Here is a 20,487-nt window from a genome sequence, read left to right as displayed (position 1 = left end):
ATGTATAACCAGGGAATGAGACAATTACCATGCTGGGAATTTGTCCGTTCTCCATTTGCTAATGGAAGATTCAGACAAGAGCAGCTGAGATGGTGAGATCACCACAGGGTGACTTTTTCAGGTACTGTTTGTATAAATGTTGTGACATAAAACACAGTTGAAATCTGGCTAATCTGTATTGGAAACTAATTCCAGGAGGTGGCAGAGAAGCTGTGATCTAAACCACTTCTCTGTAGCATGTCTAAGGACTCACAAAAATGGCACCTCTGGGGGGAAAAAACCAGACAGACAGAAAGGAAAAAAAGACTAGGACTGGTAAGAACGAGGTTCAAATCCTAATTCAGCCCATGAGGCTCACTGGTGATCTTGGGCCAGTTCCTACCTCTCAGCTTAATTTACCTCACAGGGTTGTTGTGAGAACAACAAGGGGGGAGAGCCATGTACACCACTTTTTGCTCCTTGGAGGAAAGTTAGGATCTAAATGTAACAAGGAAATACATAAATACACATTTTGTTGCCTAGCTCATGGCTTTAAACAGCACCCCTGATTCTGCTTCATCGTTTTTTAAAACTGCAAGATAGTTAACAAGTGTTCAGTAATCTGTCTGTTTTTACTTATTAGTTTAACTTTGCAGTTTAATCTCTTCCAGTATTGTTTAGGCCTTATGTTGGTTTGGGTTTTTGTAAATGGTCTTGTGACTATGATTTGGGAATTTAAGGGTGCAATCCTATGGGGATAGTCAGCCGCCTCCGAACTTGGAGGCGACCAACTATCCAATGCAGGGCGGGAGGAGTGCGGAGGGGATCTTCTCCTCCATGCTCCAGTCGCCCTGCATTAGCAGCTAGATGGCCGATGTTCGCTGTCTAGCTGGAGTGGGTCAGAGTGGGGGAAGGAGGCTGGACAACACATAGCAAGCATCATAGCAGCACTTCTGCAGTCCCCTCCCCTCCCCGCCCTTAGGAACGGCCCCTTTTCCCCCGCTCTGTGCTGCTCTGATGAGCACCAAGTTGGGAATGAATGCAAAGCTGAGGATGAACCGTACCTCTTACAAAGTGGCAGGGATGGGGAGTGAGGTTTCTGAGAAATGACTTCAGAGTGCTGGCTCTGAGCTCAGTTCCCATAAACCAGAAAACCCTATTGCCGTCTACCTGCTGTCTAGCGGCCATAGGATTGCATCCTAAATGGGTTATGTTTTCCCTCTGCTTTAGTGTGCTGCAGCATGAAATTTGGTTCCAAGCAGTTTTTTAGTAAGGATTATAAAAATGTTTCCCCCCAGTAGAAAAGCTTTTCAAAATGTGTTGCAGGAACCATACCAACCTGTGTGACTATTTTTGTCTCTGGTGTCTTTTTCTATAATTGATCTTCTACGTTTGTGTTCTATTTTTGCTCCCTTTCTCTTTGTCTTGGCCAAGTAGTCTGCAAAATAAGTTTATTTGCAGCACAATCCTAAGCATGTTACCCAAAGTAAGTCCTATCACAGTCAACGAGACTTACTCCCAGGTAAGCGCATATGATTGCAACCTTACTTATTTTTCTGTACAACTATTAAAGGTACAGGAAGGGCCCTTTTTCCATTGTGTCTACTCAGCTGCCGCAATACAGATACATCTGGCAATCAGTTATATGTACTACATTTGTATTTCATTTGCTAGCATTTGTTCATAAGGAAAAATGTTGAGAAAGGCTGGGATGGCTAAATCGGCAGACCATATACAGCCAAGTAATTTAGAACATATCCATCTTCAGTGATGTGAGAAATACCAAGGGGGAAAAAATCAAAGAGTTTTGTGGCATTCAAAAGACTAACTAACATGTTTATTATGGCATAAGCTTTGGTGGACCAGAGTTCATGTCATCAGATGTAATCCTAAACTGGAGAATTCTTACAATATATAGTATCTGTGTATATCCTTTAGTACAAGAATGAGGAACCCATGAACCTCCAGATTCCTTGTTGAACTACAACTCTCATCATCCCTGACCATTAGCCATGCTGGCTTGGTCTGATGAGCATTAGAGTCCAGTAGCATTTAGAGGTCCACAGGTTCTCCACAATTCAATTCTGCTTCAATTGGGTGAATTAGGTCCTGGAAAATATTATGCAATGAATGTGGTTTGGTGCAACCTGATCAGAGATATTGAGCAGAAACTCTGCCTTCAATTTAGGTATGAAAACACTTGCCATTAGGGCTAGCCCTGCCTACTGAAGTGCCGTAGACACAGTCTATATTCTGTGCCATTTCTATCCCATCACAGCCAAACCGCTATGGGACAGAGGGTGGTGTATGCCAATGCTGGGCAGAAGAAGAAAGGTTGTTCCAGCCAACTGAATTCTGGAGATTCACCTATCAGGAACTGAACAAACTTAGGACAGGATTTGTCAAAAACAAGTCCTGCCAGACAAATCTGATCTCATTTTTTGATCAAGTAACCTCCCTTGTAGACAGTGGGAATGCTCTAGACATCATATACGTCAACTGCAGCAAAGCTTTCGACAAAGTGCCCCATGATATCCTGATGAGCAAACTAGCTCAAAGTGGGCTAGATGAAACAATGATCCAGTGGATCCACAGTTGGCTACAGAATTGGACTCAAAGAGTGCTTCTCAATGGGACCTTCTCAAACTGGGGAGAGGTAACGAGCGGGGTACTGCAGGGCTCTGTCCTGGGCCCAGTGCTCTTCAACATTTTTATGAATGACTTGGAGGAGGAGGTGCAGGGAATGCTGATCAAATTTGCAGATGACACAAAAGTGGGCGGATAGCTAATACTTTGGAAGACAGAAACAAAATTCAAAGTGATCTGGATAGACTGGAGCGCTGGGCAGAAAACAACAGAATGACATTTAATAGGGATAAATGCCAAGTTCTGCACCTAGGAAAAAGAAACCAAATGCACAGTTACAAGATGCGGGATACTTGGCTCAACAACACTACAAGCGAGAAAGATCTTGGAATTGTTGTCGATCACAAGCTGAATATGAGCCAACAATGTGATGTGGCTGCAAAAAAGGCAAATGCTATTTTGGGCTGCGTTAATAGAAGCATAGCTTCCAAATCCTGGGAAGTCCTAGTTCCCCTCTACTCAACACTGGTTAGGCCTCATCGGGAGTACTGTGCCCAGTTCTGGGCACCACACTTTAAGAAGGATGCAGACAAACTGGAGAGGGTTCAGAGAAGGGCAACAAAGATGATCAGAGGACTGGAAACAAAGCCCTATTAAGAGAGACTGAAAGAACTGGGCATGTTTAGCCTCAAGAAGAGAAGACTGAGGGGAGATATGATAGCACTCTTCAAGTACTCTTCAAGTACTTGAAAGGTTGTCACAGAGAAGAAGGCCAGGATCTCTTCTTGATCATCCCAGAGTGCAGGACACGGAATAATGGGCTCATGTTACAGGAAGCCAGATTCTGGCTGAACATCAGGAAAAACTTCCTGACTGTTAGAGCAATACGACAATGGAACCAATTACCTGGGGAGGTGGTGGGCTCTCCCACACTGGAGGCCTTCAAGACGAGGCTGGACAGCCATCTGTCGGGGATGCTCTGACTTGGATTCCTGCATTGAGCAGGGGGTTGGACTCGATGGCCTTGTAGGCCCCTTCTGGCCCTACTATTCTATGAACTCCCTCCAGATCCGGTGTCTAGTTCAGCTCTGTCACATTTTTCCAGTAGGAGGGCTAGCCATGTTTCCCATCTTGGAAAATGTGAAAACAGCCTGTTTTTGCCCACCTGGTGCTCCATTAAGCTCTGTGAACTTGGCAGTCTGGTAGGTCATATGAAATTGCATAAGGGTTTTGCTGTAAGGCTTAATCATGACACGTAATAGTTCCAACTCAGTTGGCAGAATGCAGCCAACCTGGTATAAAGTGTTAGGGACATATGACTTCTTTATGCTGTCTTGGTTCTGCTTTACATAATCAAAATAAATTGAGATGAGATTTCCCCACATTCGATTATCTGGCCAGGTCCCATTTATATGTATGTATTTGCTCACATTATGCTTACACCAAAGAGGTACACTAATATTGTTCACCATTTAGTTATAATACAAGCTGTCCTAGCAATGGATTCTAGTTGGGTATTAATTATGTTCTTATAAGGCAAAGATGTGGCCCTCCAGATGTTTCTGGACTACAACTCTCATCATCCCTGACCATTGCCTATGCTGGCAGGGGCCTATGGGAATTGGACTCCAACAACACCTGGAGGGCCACATGTTCTACATCCCTGCTTTAAGGGAATTAGGAAAATTCATGGGGAATACAGTTATCAATGGCTACCAGTCATGGTGGTTACATATTGCCCTATTTGTAGGCTTTCCAGAGGCATCTGGTTGGTCACTGCAGGAATGATGGCCTAGATAGGCCTTTGGGCTGATTCAGCACAGCTCTTCTTAAGTGTTTCCATAAGAACACATTTTAGCCAGGATTGTTCCCAAGCTCTCTAAAGGCTCGTTACAAGAACAGTAATAGCATCTGATTGGTAGATATATATTTTAGCTTACTTTCTGAAAGACAGGCAAGCTAGAAAGACAGTAAATATCATGTCTAGAGTGTTTTCTAGAAGGTGTTGACAAGTTCTGCCCTGGAATCTCTGATCTCTTGGGTTCCTCAAGCCCACTTATTGTTCTACACTACAGATAATGGCTTGTAAGCCCAGTCTGTTCCACTGGATATTTCTTGGTCTCCAGAGGCCCAATGGATTGTTAGATTTTCTTTTGACCCCAAGGTCTGACTCCCCATCTTCACAGGGAGAGGCCAGGGATTTGGAGGAAGCATTGGAGTGGGAGAGGGCTTTACCTGCAGTACCAGCCCCAGATGTCCCCACTGCCCCCAGAAGATCCAGTGCAAGAAGTCCATGTTGCCAACAACTCCATGGCCTGAGAAGGTCACAGTGTCATCCTTGTATTCTGAGAACTCCAGCACAAAACCCACAGCAGAACCAAGGTGGCCCCTGTGCTCTCAGAGTCAATGGCTCTTGAAGCAGGCTAGCCCCCTTTAACTGAAAATGCATCAGTCACTGGAGGCAGAGCTAGTAGCTGAAGCTCTAAGGCTCAGTAAGAATGTGCTCCTGTTGTTGAAGCAACATTTTACACCTGCTTGTATAACTCTTCAGACTGAGCTTCACATGGAGCTATCCAGAGTGCTACCTGTTCTGCTTGGACTTTGCCTTTCAAGAACCTAGGGATGGCAGAGAATTCCGCCACAGATCTCGGGGAGGCCGAATGCCAGTGCATTCGGCCCCCCGAAATCTGTGGCGGAACAGCCTGCCCCCCGCCCCCCCGCAGATCCCCCTGGGACAAGACTTACCTGGGGCAGATCTTCCAGGCTCTGGCGGCTCCGGCGGTGGCTTCGGCTTCGGCAGCTGTGGCGGCTGGTCTTCCGACCGGCTGCCACTGCCGCCATTTGCAGTTTTCTTTTCTTTTTTACACACACGTGATAGGCTACGTAAGTTTTTACGTAGCCTAAAACGTCTGGGTAAAAAAAAAGAAAGAAAAAAAGGCGTACACAAATGGTGGCGGCTATGGCCGCTGACATTTGCGTTCCTTATTTTGGGCTGTCTTAGTCTACGTAAATAATTACGTAGACTAAGACAGCGAAAATAAGGGGAACGCAAATAGCATCCACTACGCTATTTGCCTTCCCCTTACTTTCGCCATCTTAGTCTAAGTAAATATTTACGTAGATTAAGACATCAAAAATAAGGAACGCAAATGGCGGCAGTCGTAGCCACCGCCATTTGCATACGCGTTCCCCCCCCCCCAGAGCCGTCCGTAGCTGGAAATCCGGCTGTGGACGGCTCTGGCCTGGCTGGGCCTGGCCAGCTGCTCCGCAGAGCTGCCGCGGAGCACAGCCGGCTGCGGAGGATTCCGGGGGGGGGGGAGGAACGGAGCGCCTCCCCCCCTGGCCAGGATTCCAGGGGGAGGGACGGAATGCCTCCCCCCCACCATAAACATAATCCGCAAACAGGTAAGTGATTTTCGTACATCCCTACAAGAACTTGACCTTTGCTTTGCTTAATTTTTTCCTTATGCCCTTCCCTGGACCTGGTGCCCTCCAGATGTTTGGATTAAAACTTCAAGCATTCCTGACCATTGGCCATACTAGCTGTTGGCTGATGGGAGTTGAAGTTGAAAATATATGGGGGGCACCAGGTTGGGGAAGGCTGCTTTACTGGAACCTTTCTTCTGCTTTGCATGGACTTTATCTTGCTGAAACATGAACTTGCTTGATTTTGGCTTCCTTCCCTTGCTATAACCCGAACTTGTGCCTAGCACCCTTTCCCCTGTTGCTTGAACTAGAACCCCACCTGAGGCAGAACAAATTTCTACCTTCCATATGTAAAATGACGCAAGTTTCTAGCCATTATGGTTTCTGAAAAAGTCAGTGCAGTATACTATGGTTTATTGCCCCAGCCGTGGGCTGCTAAGGTTTGGAGGTGCCGAGATAATGATAAGCCAGATCCAGATTTGCTTACAAGGAGATGTTATTGAGTACTTACAATGCACAGGCGTACCCAATGGTTGGATCAGACCACTTCTCTGAACCCAGAGCCATGGGGTAAAATGGGTTTCATACTATACATGTTAGCAGTGAGGCAGCAGCAAGAGTTAATTAGCATTCATCTGCAACTTTCCAGCATAGACAAACAGTGCTTGTTTAGGAGGAAAACAATCAGAACTTTCCCAGCACAGACACCCTGCAGCTTGGCATAAACAGAGCCTCACTTCCCAGGCACATCTTAGTCTCTGATAAGATACTAGCGCTCGTTAGCATGGAATGTGCTGAGGCGGCCATATCGACCATTGACTCATCTTACCAATCAAGAGGCCTACTAGCAGGAAAACTGCAGCTGATGGACTAAAGTCAGACAGCATTATGGATCTCTAAGCCCCTCTAAAACTACAGGCCTGGGGAAACATCCCTATGCACTGCTGATCAACGGACTCAGAGGTGATGTACCAGGTCTTCTTACAACTTATTCAGGTTCACTCAATGGTACTATAATTAGGACCACCCCAAGATATGCTCCTCGTAAAAGGATCCAGCCTTACTGGAGAAGTAATCTGGATTTAAACTACCATAAATTCTTGCCCTGAAGTAAAATTAAACTGCGAGGCCCTGTGATTCTAACTATGTCAACAATATCATTTAATAGAGCTTCAAGGTGGAATAGAACTATCTCTAATACAGCCTATACACATCTGCTCCTTTATTCTTAATTTGAGAGACAGAACAATGTAAGGGACAGCTTTTCTGTAGGTCTTTCAAAGTTTCTATATACCATTCTATAAATATATATAGACTGACATTTATGAAATAACCCAACTTCTGTTGGAGTAATGAAGATCTTATCACTGCAGTCACATGCTTAGTGGGGAAAAGAATTTTTAAAGAGTGATCATTTTAAAATAATACAATTGTATCACTTATTTCAACAGTGTGCAAAGTGCTGTAAGGAATGCAGACATGAAGCAGTTCCTGCCAGCGAATTTACAATCTACATTACATGGAGAAGGTGGGAGTTGGTTGAATTGAGGACTGGCAGGTGATAGGAGGGGTTCAGTGTGATTTCTAATCAAACCCAGTGTGGAGTAGTTGTTAGAATGTTGAGCTGAAACTCAGGAGAACCGAGTTCTAGTCATCACTCAGTAGGGATGTACGAATCCCTTACCTGTTCCGGTCAGGGCATCAGCTGGGGGGGGGGAGGCACTCCGTCCCTTCCCCCGGAATCGTCGATGGGGGGGGAGGTGATCCAGTCCTCCCCCGCGGAATCCTTCCTGGCTGGCTCTGCTCTGCGGCGGCTCCGTGGAGCAGCCGGCCAGGGACGTCCGCAGCCGGACTTCTGGCCATGGACGGGCTGCTGCAGACACAAATGGCAGCCACTGTAGCGGCCACCATTTGCGTCCTTCCAGGCTGCCGTGATAGGCTACATAAGAATTTACGTAGCCTATCACGGCATGCCCCCCAAAAAAACGGCATATGCAAATGGTGGCGGCTATGGCAGCCACCATTTGCGTTCTCTATTTATCACCGTTCTAGCCTACTTAAATATTTACGTAGGCAATTACGGCGGGGAAAAAAAGGGAACCGCAAATAGCGTAGTGGGCGCTATTTGCTGTTCCCTTCTTTTCCCGCCGTAATTGCCTACATAAATATTTATGTAGGCTAGAATGGTGAAAAATAGAAAACGGAAATGGCAGCCGCCGTAGCTGCTGCCATTTGCATAAGCTGGGTTTTTTTTTGGGGGGGGTAGCCATGATAGGCTATGTAAATTCTTACGTAGCCTATCACAGCTCAAAGGACGGCAATGGCAGCTGCAGCAGCCCGGCCATGGCCGGCCAGGAGACCAGCTGCCGCCGCCGGAGCCGCCGCCGGAACCGCCGCCGCTGAATCCACCACATCCGCCCCAGGTAAGTGCCATCCTGGGGGATTCCGTAGGGGGGTGGTGGGGGGCAGGAGGCCATTCCGCCACAGATTCCAGGGGGCCGGATTCTACAGAATCCAGCCTCACTGGAATCCATGGCGGAATTCTCCGCCATCCCTATCACTCAGCCATGAAGCTCAGTGGATGACTTTGGGCCAGTCACTGACTCTCAGCCTAACCGACCTCACAGAGTTGTGTGGATAAAATGGAGAGGATGAGAGTCATGTACGGCGCCTTGAGCTCTTTGGAGGAAATGTGGGATATAAATGTAACGAATAAATAAAGCCCAGGACTCAACTGTGCAACACTTTCCTTTAAGAAATAAATGATTACAAAATCAAAAGGAATAAAACATTACACAGTGCTTGCAAACATATAAATGAAGAGAACAAAAATTAAGGTAACTCCTTACAGTATTTAAATCAACCTGAAATAAACAACATTCTCATTCTTCCAGCAACATCTCTATGCTAACAATGTTGAAGCAAGAGTCCTGGCATGTTAAGTATCTTTCTTGCAGCCTTGTAAATAAGCTCACAAAAGTTCACTAGCCTGCAAAACCTTTTACTAGCCTGCTGCAGGCTGGCAGAGAAGGGGTGGAGAGCTACATTTCTGTGTGGGTGTGGATGGAGGGGGCTCCTTTCTCTAGTAGTCCATTTGGCTTCTATGCTGGGTGCAAAGGAGAGATGGCGTGCTCAGTCCCTCATCTGCCAGCCTACTTACTCATCTGCATGGAATCCCTGGTCACCTACGGCTACCCAGCTAGTGCTTAAATGCCAGGCCGCTTTACTGTACATCTTACATTCCTACAGGGGCACCATTTCAGATGTTAGCCTCTCTCTGTGTAGGGTGAGTACCATGTTGTGTACTGAACCTTGACTATTGAATTCAAGCTCCCCTTAGGTGTTTGTAACTTGACAGTGCAGTCCTATGCATGTCTTCTCAAAAGTCAATCCCATTAAATTCAATAAGGCTTACTCCCAGGTAAGTAGGTATAGGACTGCAGCCTTAACTGCTTTATTAACAGCTGCCAGGTAGGGCTTTTAACCCAGGCCTGCAGCAGGGTTTATTCTAGAGCAGGGTGCACAATGTTTGGCCCTCCGGATGTTTGGGCCTAAAACTCCCATCAGCCTTCACCAATGGCTATGCTAGCTGGGGGTGATGGGAGCTGTAGGCCAAAACATCTGAAGGGTCACACGTTGCCCACACCTGTAAGTGAAAAGAGGAAGGGAGGAGTCCGAGGGCTGGTTTGTATTTCAGGGGTCAGTGCAGCTAAATTCTCTGTGTCTGAATACAACAGAAGTACAGGAGGGCAAGGTTCAGCAAGGGCCAAAGGGCCATCCTGGATATAGTAATGGTTAAAATGTGGAAAAAGCAGTGCATTTTAGCTGTATTTGTGGTGATAATTTTCTTTTTATATTTCATACTGTAGCAATGTTATCAACACAGGGCAATCAGATGCCCATTTTTTTGGAATGCAAAAAGAAAAAAGGGGGAAAAAAAAGGATTGTATCTATCTACAATATTTATAGGCCAGTTTTCCAATGAAATTGCCCAAAGTGGCATCCAAAGAGTTAAAACCATACAAAGTCATTAAAGAACTCCAAAACACACCCTAAAAACAGAATAATAGAATCATAGAGTAGTAGGGTTGGAAAGGGCTGACAAGACCATCAAGTGCAACCCCCCGCTCAATGCAGGGATCCAAGTCAGAGCATCCCCGACTGTCCAGCCTCATCTTGAATGCCTCCAGTGTGGGAGAGCCCTCTACTAGGTTGTATTGCTCTAACAGTCAGGAAGTTTTTCCTGATGTTCAGCCGGAATCTGGCTTCCTGTAACATGAGCCTAGTATTCCATGTCCTGCACTCTGGGATGATCGAGAAGAGATCCTGGCCTTCCTCTCTGTGACAACCTTTCAAGTACTTGAAGAGTGCTATCATATCTCCCCTCAGTCTTCTCTTCTCAAGGCTAAACATGCCCAGTTCTTTCAGTCTCTCTTCGTAGGGCTTTGTTTCCAATCCCCTGATCATCTTTGTTGCCCTCCTCTGCTTGTCTGCATCCTTCTTGAAGTGCGGTGCCCAGAACTGGACACAGTACTCCAGACGAGGCCTAACCAGTGCAGAGTAGAGGGGAACTAGTACTTCCCAGGATTTGGAAGCTATGCTTCTATTAATGCAGCTCAAAATAGCATTTGCCTTTTTTGTAGCCACATCACATTGTTGGCTCATATTCAGCTTGTGATTGACAACAATTCCAAGATCCTTCTCACTTGTAGTGTTGTTGAGCCACGGATCCCGCATCTTGTAACTGTGCATTTGGTTTCTTTTTCCTAGGTGCAGAACTTGGCATTTATCCCTATTAAATGTCATTCTGTTGTTTTCTGCCCAGCGCTCCAGTCTATCAAGATCTCTTTGAATTTTGTTTCTGTCTTCCAAAGTATTAGCTATCCTGCCCAATTTTGTGTCATCTGCAAATCTGATCAGCATTCCCTGCACCTCCTCCTCCAAGTCATTCATAAAAATGTTGAAGAGCACTGGGCCCAGGACTGAGCCCTGTGGTACCCCGCTCATTACCTCTCCCCAGTTTGAGACGATCCCATTGATAAGCACTCTTTGAGTCTGATTTTGTAGCCAGCTGTGGATCCACCTGATCATTGTTTCATCTAGCCCACTTTGAGCTTGTTTGTTCATCAGGATATCATGGGGCACTTTGTTGAAAGCTTTGCTGAAGTTGAGGTATATTATGCCGACAGCATTTCCACAGTCCATAAGGGAGGTTACCTGATCAAACAATGAGATCAGATTCGTCTGGCAGGATTTGTTCTTGACAAATCCATGTTGGCTTCGAGTAATCACTGCATTGTTTTCAAGGTGCAATAATAAAATGATAAACAGAACATCATTCAGTAAGTATGCATGGGCACAATCCTATATATGTTTAGATAGGAAAAGGTCATACAGCTCCCAGCATTCCCCAGCCAGCCATGCTGGGAGTTGTAGGATTTTTTTTCTGTCTAAACATCCATATGAGGCACCCTTGTAGCAGCCATATCAGGGGTCAGACTAAGTAGCCTCATGCAGTCTCATGCTTCATGTTCTTGCTGAGCTCTTGCTCTCTGAAATATATGTTTGTAAGCTGACGAGACACAGGAATTTCTTATCTTGTCAACAAAGGCTAAGGTCAGCATAGAATTGCATATCATGTTCCTGTTCTTTGCTTATTATACATTTTGTTCTCTGCTGTTCTCTTCTGTTCTCTGCTTATCATGGCTACCCTATAACCCATTTCTTGTATTATAAACAATGGTGCTAGGAGAAGAAATGTTGAGGACTGCAACCCCACATGGGAGGGAGAGGAGGAGCCGTTTCCTATGTGTCACAATATCTATAAAAACAATGTGCTGATGTAAATCGGGGCTTCTGGCTCTTTGGAAATGATTCCAGCCTTAAGCCCGCGTGTTAAATAAACTCTTTTTCCTTCACTCCGTGGTCTCTCTGACTCTGAGTTCTGCAACATAAATGGTGCCGTGACTCGGATGTGGCAGGCTCTGAGACAGAGAGGTGGCAGTTGCCTGTTCTTAATCGCCGCACCGGGAGGGAGAGCTCGGCGCATGCCTCCCTTCTTGGCGCCACCGACCTTTTTGTCGGGTGAATGGGAGAAAGCCTGCGCCGGGACAGACCAAATGGCAGCAAGCAGCAAGAGAACCTTGGGAAGCGGAGGAAGGAACTTGAGCCCTGCCTGTATCGCAGCTGCAATTGAGTTGAAACCCACATTGGAAGCCTTCAGGAGAAAGGCAAGTATATGGAATAAAAGAGGGCCCCGCCTTTAGGGAGAAAGGCCACTGGGCAGAAAAAAAGAGGGCCCCACTTTATGAAGAAGGTCAGTGTTGGTATACGTATACAAAAAGAACCTACTCCTTGCGGGTAGAAGGGGGGCCTGATCACACCCCCGAGCGGGCGCCAGTACTCAGCCTGCCAGTACTCAGCAGGAAGCTGAGGAAGCTGGGGAAGCTGCTCTCCGCTCTAGTGAAAAGTGGGAAAGTGGGTGGTAGGGACATATAAATGAAGTGGTGAAAATTGATAATTGTGTGAGTGGCTACTGCGGTTTCTGTTGCATACCGTTGACCGTCCGGGTGCCCAGGCCAGTAGTGAAGTGCGTGGTGTGAAATTCCTTGTGTGTCGGCCAGTGAGACCCCTTACTCACTGACCAATCCCCTTTCCCTCTTTGTGTCTGTCTTTATCTTAGGAGGGAGGCTATGGGAGGTGGGGGAAGTAAGACTTGCACCCCCTTGAGATGTATGTTAAAAAAAAAAAAGGAAAAATATTTTTTTAAAAGGATTCAGAATAGAGAGAGGAAACAGCAAAAAGCTCAAGGCCGAGCTGAGACAAAAACAAGAACAAGATCTGAGGCTGTTAATCAGAGAAATGTTGCAGGACAGCCTGGCTTTTAACGAAGTGTGGGAGCGTGGGAGTGTGAGGCCGAAGAAGTAGCTGTTAGCCTAGCGCGCCGAGAGGGGGGACAGGAAAATTGCCCACAGTGTTCTGAGTTGTGCAACATCATCACCTCGCCTAATTGAGATGAAATCCCTAAGAAATGGAAACTGAAAATGAAGACCCAGAAGATGAAGGCGTAAAATGGAGAATAAAGGTGAAGAATCAGCCCCCAGGGCACAGACTAGACCCCTCTTCGAGTGGAAAGTGTGCCATAGGACTGTCCCAAGGCAGAATTAAGCGGAGAGACCACGTTGAAGATCTCTGTCAAGGTAACTGTGTTTAGCTTTGAACTGTCCTAGAACTGCATAGAGCCTGTAGCTACTGACCATCAGCTACATGATTTCTGAAGAGCATAACCATTAAGCTTTTGCTGTGGGATTCCCTGCAATGAAGAAATCTCACTGATGATAAATAAACTGTGTAAGCTGTAGGGATGGCGGAGAATTTCTCCCCGAAACTTCGGGGGGCCGAGCGCCAACGTGTTCGGCCCCCCGAACAAGTTTCGGGGAGAAATCCTCCGCACCCCCCCTGCCCCCCGCAACCCCCCCGGGACGGGACTTACCTTCCCTGAATATCCCTCCCGGCGGCGGGTCCGGCCGGCGGTTCGTCGGGTGTTCGAGCGGGGCGGGAGCAGCAGCCGGTCTTTCGACTGGCTGCCGCCGCCACCATTGCAATAATATCACGGCTGACTTTGCAGATCTAGCCGTGATAGGCTACGTGAATCGTCACGTAGCCTATCAGGGGGCGTTTTTTTTTTTTTTTTTTTTACTTTCGCGTTCGCGGCCGGGCGAGGCGGCAAGCCTCCTCCCCGGCCTGAATTTCGGCCGGGCGAGGCGGGAAGTCTCCCCCCCCGGCCTGAATTTCGGCCGGGCGAGGCGGGAAGCCTCCTCCCCCAGCCTGAACTTCGCAGGGGGAGCCGCGAAGCGCTCCCCCCCACCGCGAACAAGCTGCGAGAAAAGGTAAGTGACTTTCGTCCACCCCTAGTAAGCTGGGAGACCCAACCTGATTGAGAAGAAAAGAAGATATTGGAGTAACTGTCTTGAAAAACAGTGAAATCTGTGTAGCTGGCTGGCTGATGCTGTCAGTGATGTTACAACTTTAAATTAAGACTGTTTTCCTGTTTGAGACCCCAGCGAAGAAAGCTGACCTGAGTTATTTGTTGCCCGTGCCAAAGCAAAGATTTAGCTGCCCTGCACCTCATCTTGTCCTGTTTTAAGCTTAGGATTTACAAATACAAACAAACTGGGAAGCTTGCCTTTGAAGTCCTGCAAATCACCCCACCGCCTCCCCAAAGAAGATTAATGGCTGCCTGAAAATGCAAGTATAAAGCGATACCCATCACCCTCCAGTGTCCTGAGTTTCGGCACTATGCTTTCGTGTACCAGGTTAAAAGAAAAAAAAAAAGAGTAAGTTTTTAAAATGTCTGTGAGAACCTGACAGAAGTAGAATAAAATTTACAGAGGAGTTGCCCAGTTTGAAGCATCACAGCTAGAGAGCTGAGTTGTGCCGCTCTGTTTAGACAGAGGCCTTGCTAAAAAGTTAAAGGCCCTTGTCTGTCAGAAGGGGTGTAGGGCCACATTTCCCCTTTTTAACCTGATGCAGAAGTGGGGAGCCTTTGCTAGAAACATCTCATCTTCATTGCCCAGAGCCTTCTCTGTTTGCCTCCATCATCATCTGGGCTTTTCAGAGACACTCTGCACATGGACTAAAATTTTAAATTGTCAAAGACTTGCCATGGACAGTGCTGTAAAGCTTTTCATAAACTTGAACTCTCATTGCTGTAGACTGTGTGTCTGTGTTTGTAGTCAGCTCAGTGTACAACAGGCTGAGTTTGATCTATGACTTTTAGATTTCCTTCTGCCAGAACTCACGCAGCATAGAGTTGCCGATGCAAAAATGGTGACCTAGAACTCTTTGCGTGTGTGGGTATGCCCATCCCTTGATTTTGATGGGCCCTGAGCTTTCAGCCAGAAGAGCAGTATAATTGCTAGATCTGCTCCATCATGCCTTACCATGCAAAAAGTGTTTTCCATTCATTGTGTTAAATTGCAAAAAAAGTTTTTTGTGTATATTTTATGATTTCTTAGATATCATAAAATTTATGTGATATTTGCAGATTAGTGTTAGTTGCAACTCCAAATGATACCGAGTGTGTGGTTCCCAATGGATGACAAGGAGAAAAGACAAAGTCAAGTAAAGAAAGGCAGAGGCAAGTAGAAAAGACAGAAATAGAGAAAGTGGCAGACAGATAGAGAAGGGGAAAAAAGAAGAAAGAAGAGGCAAGAAGCAAAGAGAAAGAACATTTGTAGAGAAGAAGTGTGGCCATAGTTGCCCCCAGGGTGAATTAGAAGCAGCTGATTGTGCCTGGAGCTTATTACCTGGGGTAAAGTAGCCACAATAATGTAATAGTTCTTTAAGATGAAGAAAATGTAACTAGAAGGAGAAGAAGAGCCTATCCCAAATGTGTGTCATTGGGACTAGTGTAAGGCAGAAAGGTTTAAGTAAGTGAGTTTAACTTGAAAAAAGACAAAGAGACAAGGCTGGTGCATAGAGAAAAAAGTTTTATATAAAAGGTTTAAAATATGATCTGCAATACAGGCAAATCAGCAAGAAAAAGAAAGCAAAAGAAAGAGAGAGAGATTTCTGTTCCCATACTAATAAATGAAAGTGTTATCAAGCACTTTGGGAAGCGAAGTCTGTTTACAGGAAGCTGTGCCTGAGAACCAAACACTTCTAGCCTATGCTGAAAATGCTTGCTAGTGTTGTGCTGCCTCATGGGTAACATGTATGGTATAAAACCCATTTAGCCCAATAGCTCGTGGTTCAGAGAAGCTGTCTGATCTAACCGTTAGGTATGCCTGTGTGCTGTAAGTTACCCAATAAAGTCTCCTTGTAAGTAACCCCCCCCTGCTAGAATCCCAAAACACAAGCGGGGCTAGAGCACCTCACCCAGTATCAAACCCTGCTGTTAGAAGCCATGAAGGCAGGTATGAAGAAGTCAGTTAATATGACCAAAGTGTCTAAAGTGCTGCAAGGTGCCACCGAGGCCCCAGAGCGTACTTGGAGCATCTTTTAAATGCCTATCGCCAGTATACCCTCGACCCAGAGGCCCAAGAAGATGTGGACGAAAAAATAGAAGACCCAGAAGAAGCAGAGGCACAGTGTGCCCAGTGTGGACAAGATGGACATTGGTGGCGTGAATGCCCAAATAAAATAAATCAAATACACAAAAGAGAAAACCAAAGGAGCCAGAACGGGCGAGAGAGAAGACAGCTTGAGAGGGGCCGTGACATTGACTGTGAGGAGCCATGACATTGACTTCATGATTGACACTAGAGTGGCATCAAGAGCAAGCAAACGTTAGCCTTAAACAAGAAGTCCAAACGCTGAGCAAAGTTCTTCAAGCCCAGCGTCGCTTTGTCTTAGAAAATAAGCCCCCAATTCCCATCACAGAAGTTCATCCTTTCCAACCAAGTGATAAAGTATGAGTTAAAGAGGGAAAAAATAACCCTTTAACTCCCAAGTAGAGAAGACCAAAAACTGTCATACTTTCCACCCCCGCAGCTATAAAAGTAGCTGGAGTTAAACCCTGGATACATTGGACACGAGTCAAGACAGCGAGAGGGGGGGAGTGGACTATAAACAAAAATCCTTTGAAAGGATTTCTTTCCTTTTCAAAAATCCTTTAAAAATCATTCTGAAAAAACAGTAAGAAGACTCAGGCTAGACCTTACTGTGGGCACACCTGGAGATTGTCCACCCTGCATACGGTCAGACCTGCAACTGGAGAATTGAAGAAGGGGACTAGACCCTACTGCAGCTAGCCAGGTGAATAGCTGCCCAGCGTACGGTCAGATCCCAAAGAAGATCAAACATGTGTGTTGTAGTGTTAGTAATGTTGCATTGTGTTTCCTTAATAAGGTGCAAAAAGGGGGGTCTGCCCCTAGAGAGGGAAATCTGTCCCAGCAATTCGCTGATAATTACTGGCTTCACCTGGCTAACATCACGAGAGTAAAACATTTTTGTTTGCCAAGAGATATACCTGCAAACAGGTTTTTTTATCTTTTTCTCCTCCATCATTTAATTTGATTAATAATAGTAATGCTGTAGATGTTCAAATCAATAATCTGCATGCATAATATAGTGGCTGACATAACAATAAGAAAACAATTAGTTAAATTAGTTAACCCCTTGGCTTCCAGATCTTAGCTGGCTTAAGGCATTGTTCATCCTAATTCTACCAGTGTTGTTCATAGAAATACTGTTATGCTTTTGCATTCCTTGTCTTATGCGCTGTTTAACCAATCTGTTTTATGTCTTGGCTAGTAAAACTGCCACCCTCTACGCTTTAATAGCTCAACAAGATAGTAAGTAAGAGGGTTGCTATAAGAGTCCTGTGTTATGCTTCGCAAACCAGAATGTCTATTTGCGTAATAAAATGCTATAATTGTAATGAAATAATGCATTTAAGGGGGGAATGTAGCAGCCATATCGGGGGTCAGACTAAGTAGCCTCATGCAGTCTCATGCTTCATGTTCTTGCTGAGCTCTTGCTCTCTGAAATATATGTTTGTAAGCTGACGAGACACAGGAATTTCTTATCTTGTCAACAAAGGCTAAGGTCAGCATAGAATTGCATATCATGTTCCTGTTCTTTGCTTATTATACATTTTGTTCTCTGCTGTTCTCTTCTGTTCTCTGCTTATCATGGCTACCCTATAACCCATTTCTTGTATTATAAACAATGGTGCTAGGAGAAGAAATGTTGAGGACTGCAACCCCACACGGGAGGGAGAGGAGGAGCCATTTCCTATGTGTCACAATATCTATAAAAACAATGTGCTGATGTAAATCGGGGCTTCTGGCTCTTTGGAAATGATTCCAGCCTTAAGCCCACACGTTAAATAAAGAAACTCTTTTTCCTTCACTCCGTGGTCTCTCTGACTCTGAGTTCTGCAACACCCTAAGTCAGCCTTTCCCAACTTGGTGCCCTCCGGATGTTTTGGACTACAACTCCCAACATTCTTGACCATAGGTCATGCTGGCTAGGGCTGAAGAGAGTTGAAGTCCAAAACCCCTGAAGGACACCAGGTTGGGGAGGGATAATGTAAGTAATCAGTTTGGAAAGGCCATGATAAATAAAACCATCTTGTCCTGGATTTGCTTCTGGCATATATATCTAGTACACAGGCCCAATCAATTTTTAGAAAAAGCTGGAAGAACAAAAGAAGAGAGACAAACCTCAAACTGATGCCCGAGGGATAATTTATTCATTCAAAAATTCATTGTCCAAAACATTTCAACAAAATATCTTGCCCAAGAGCATCTATAAATATCAATAATGGCAGAATAAAGTCAATAGAAGAACACTTCCATTCAATAAAACAAATAATTGATAATATTCATTAAAATATCAAAGTGAGTAAAATGCAGAACCACCATTATGCAACACATTACTACCTTAAGAACATAGATATATCAATACAGTCTATAGAATCCTTTACGTTAAACACAAAAGCACTAGATGCTCTAGTCCAGCTGTGGTCACACTTCTAAAAGTGATTTACATGTGTCGCTCAGTTTACCTATTTCAAAGAAGTGCTTCCTTTTTGTTAAAGACAATTGCCTACAGCGGGGGTGCTAAACCTGAGGGCCAAATTCCATTTCAGAGAAGCTTTCGGGGGGAGACATTTATTCTTCTTCTTCTTATTATTATTATTGGCATCTATATACCATCGAATATCATAAAATCTCTCAGCAGTGCACAATATTAAAACACAGCATTAAAAACATTCCCAGCTACAGTAAAAAATCAAGGAGCACTGAAACAGAGCGGCATAATTCATTGACTTACAGGCCAGGGAAGCCTGGGTGAACAACTATGCTTTCAGGAGGCATTTGAAAGATGTCATGTTTTCTGTCTCCTGAATTACACGAGGGAGGGTTTTCCAGAGGGTGGGTGCCGCTACAGGGAAGGCCCGCCATCTAGGTATTTCGCAGCGATATTAACAGCAAGGCTTCCTCTGCATTCCAAAAGTGGGTGGCACCAAAGGAAAAAGGACAGCAGCCAAAGCCCCAAAACAGGCAGCCTACGTTAGCTTAAACAGCTTTTGCTGCCAGGAACTAATCTTTAGGAGAGGCATGTCAACCTTTTAGAATGGGCAAAAACTGCAGAAAAGCAATAGGTCACTGCGGAAATGGGTTGGGGCCCTCTGGCGAACCCCAGAGAGCCATTTGGAAACCCAGGCCTGAAGTTCTGCATTCCAGGCCTACAATGGAAGAGAATTCCAAGATGGTAATTTACTAATGACTGAAGCTCATTCTCTGTTTGCAGTAAACCCCTTCAGTATCAAACTGTATCGTAGAAACTGCCTTCATAGGGATGTACGAAAGTCACTTACCTTGAACGAAATTTTATTCGCCGTGGGGCGGAGGCGCTCCGTCCCTCCCCCTGAAATTCTGGTGCGGGGGGAGGCGCTCCGTCCCTCCACCCCCGAATCCTGGCCGGCCGGGATGCAAATGGCGGCGGCCGTAGCCACCGCCGTTTGCGTCCCTGCAGTCAGCCGTGATAGGCTACATAAATGTTTACGTAGCCTATCATGGCTGAGTAAAAAAACCCCAAAAAACCCCACGCGTATGCAAATGGCGGCGCCCATGGGCGCCGCCATTTGCGTTCCTTATTTTGGCATGTCTAGTCTATGTAAACATTTAGCGTAGACGCTACGCTATTTGCGTTCCCCTTATTTTTGCCATAGTCTACGTAAATGTTTACGTAGACTAGACGTGCCAAAATAAGGAACGCAAATGGCGGCGCCCATGGGCGCCGCCATTTGCATATGCGCGGTTTTTTTTTTTTTTTACTCAGCCGTGATAGACTACGTAAACATTTACGTAGCCTATCATGGTATTTTTTAAAAATCTAGCCGTGATAGGCTACGTTAATCTTTACGTAGCCTATCACGTTTTTCTTTTTTTACTGGAAATGGCGGTGGCAGCAGCTGGTCGGAAGACCGGCCGCTGCCACTGCCGCCCTGCCGCCGGAGCTGCCGCCACCAGGAGGATTCACCCAAGGTAAGTCCTGTCCCGGGGGGGTGGGGGGGCAGACTGTTTCGCCACCAATTTCGGGGGGCCGAATGCGCTGGCATTTGGCCTCCCCGAGATTCGTGGTGAAATTCTCTGACATCCCTATCATAGGGTTCAGAAAGGAACTGGTGTATAATGTCAATTTGAATTCAAGGTCATCAAGTTTGTCGGAAGGAGTTAAAACCTGCTCACTGTCTCTGGTGACTCCAGGATCAGGAGTGAGGATCACTTTCTGTCAGAACATTCAGTTGCGTCTGAGATTGCAGCCTCATCAAACTCAACAGAGGCTATTGGCAACTAAGCCTCAGCCTCTATCAACATTAGCCACCTGATTGAGGTTGTGGGGACATACCTGCCTGGGGGAGTTGGTGCCAGAAACAGCCACCCCCTGAACAGGCAGCAGTGGGTACAGGGCAGGCATCTCCAGGTTGGTACTGCTCTCAAATGACACCATTCTTGGAAGACCCGAGTAGTGCTGTTGCCT

Source organism: Heloderma suspectum, chromosome 3 (genome assembly GCF_057233095.1).
Source record: "Heloderma suspectum isolate Gila_16-S chromosome 3, 16-S_ref, whole genome shotgun sequence".
Lineage (NCBI taxonomy): Eukaryota > Metazoa > Chordata > Lepidosauria > Squamata > Helodermatidae > Heloderma > Heloderma suspectum.
Note: the sequence above shows the minus strand (reverse complement) of the source record.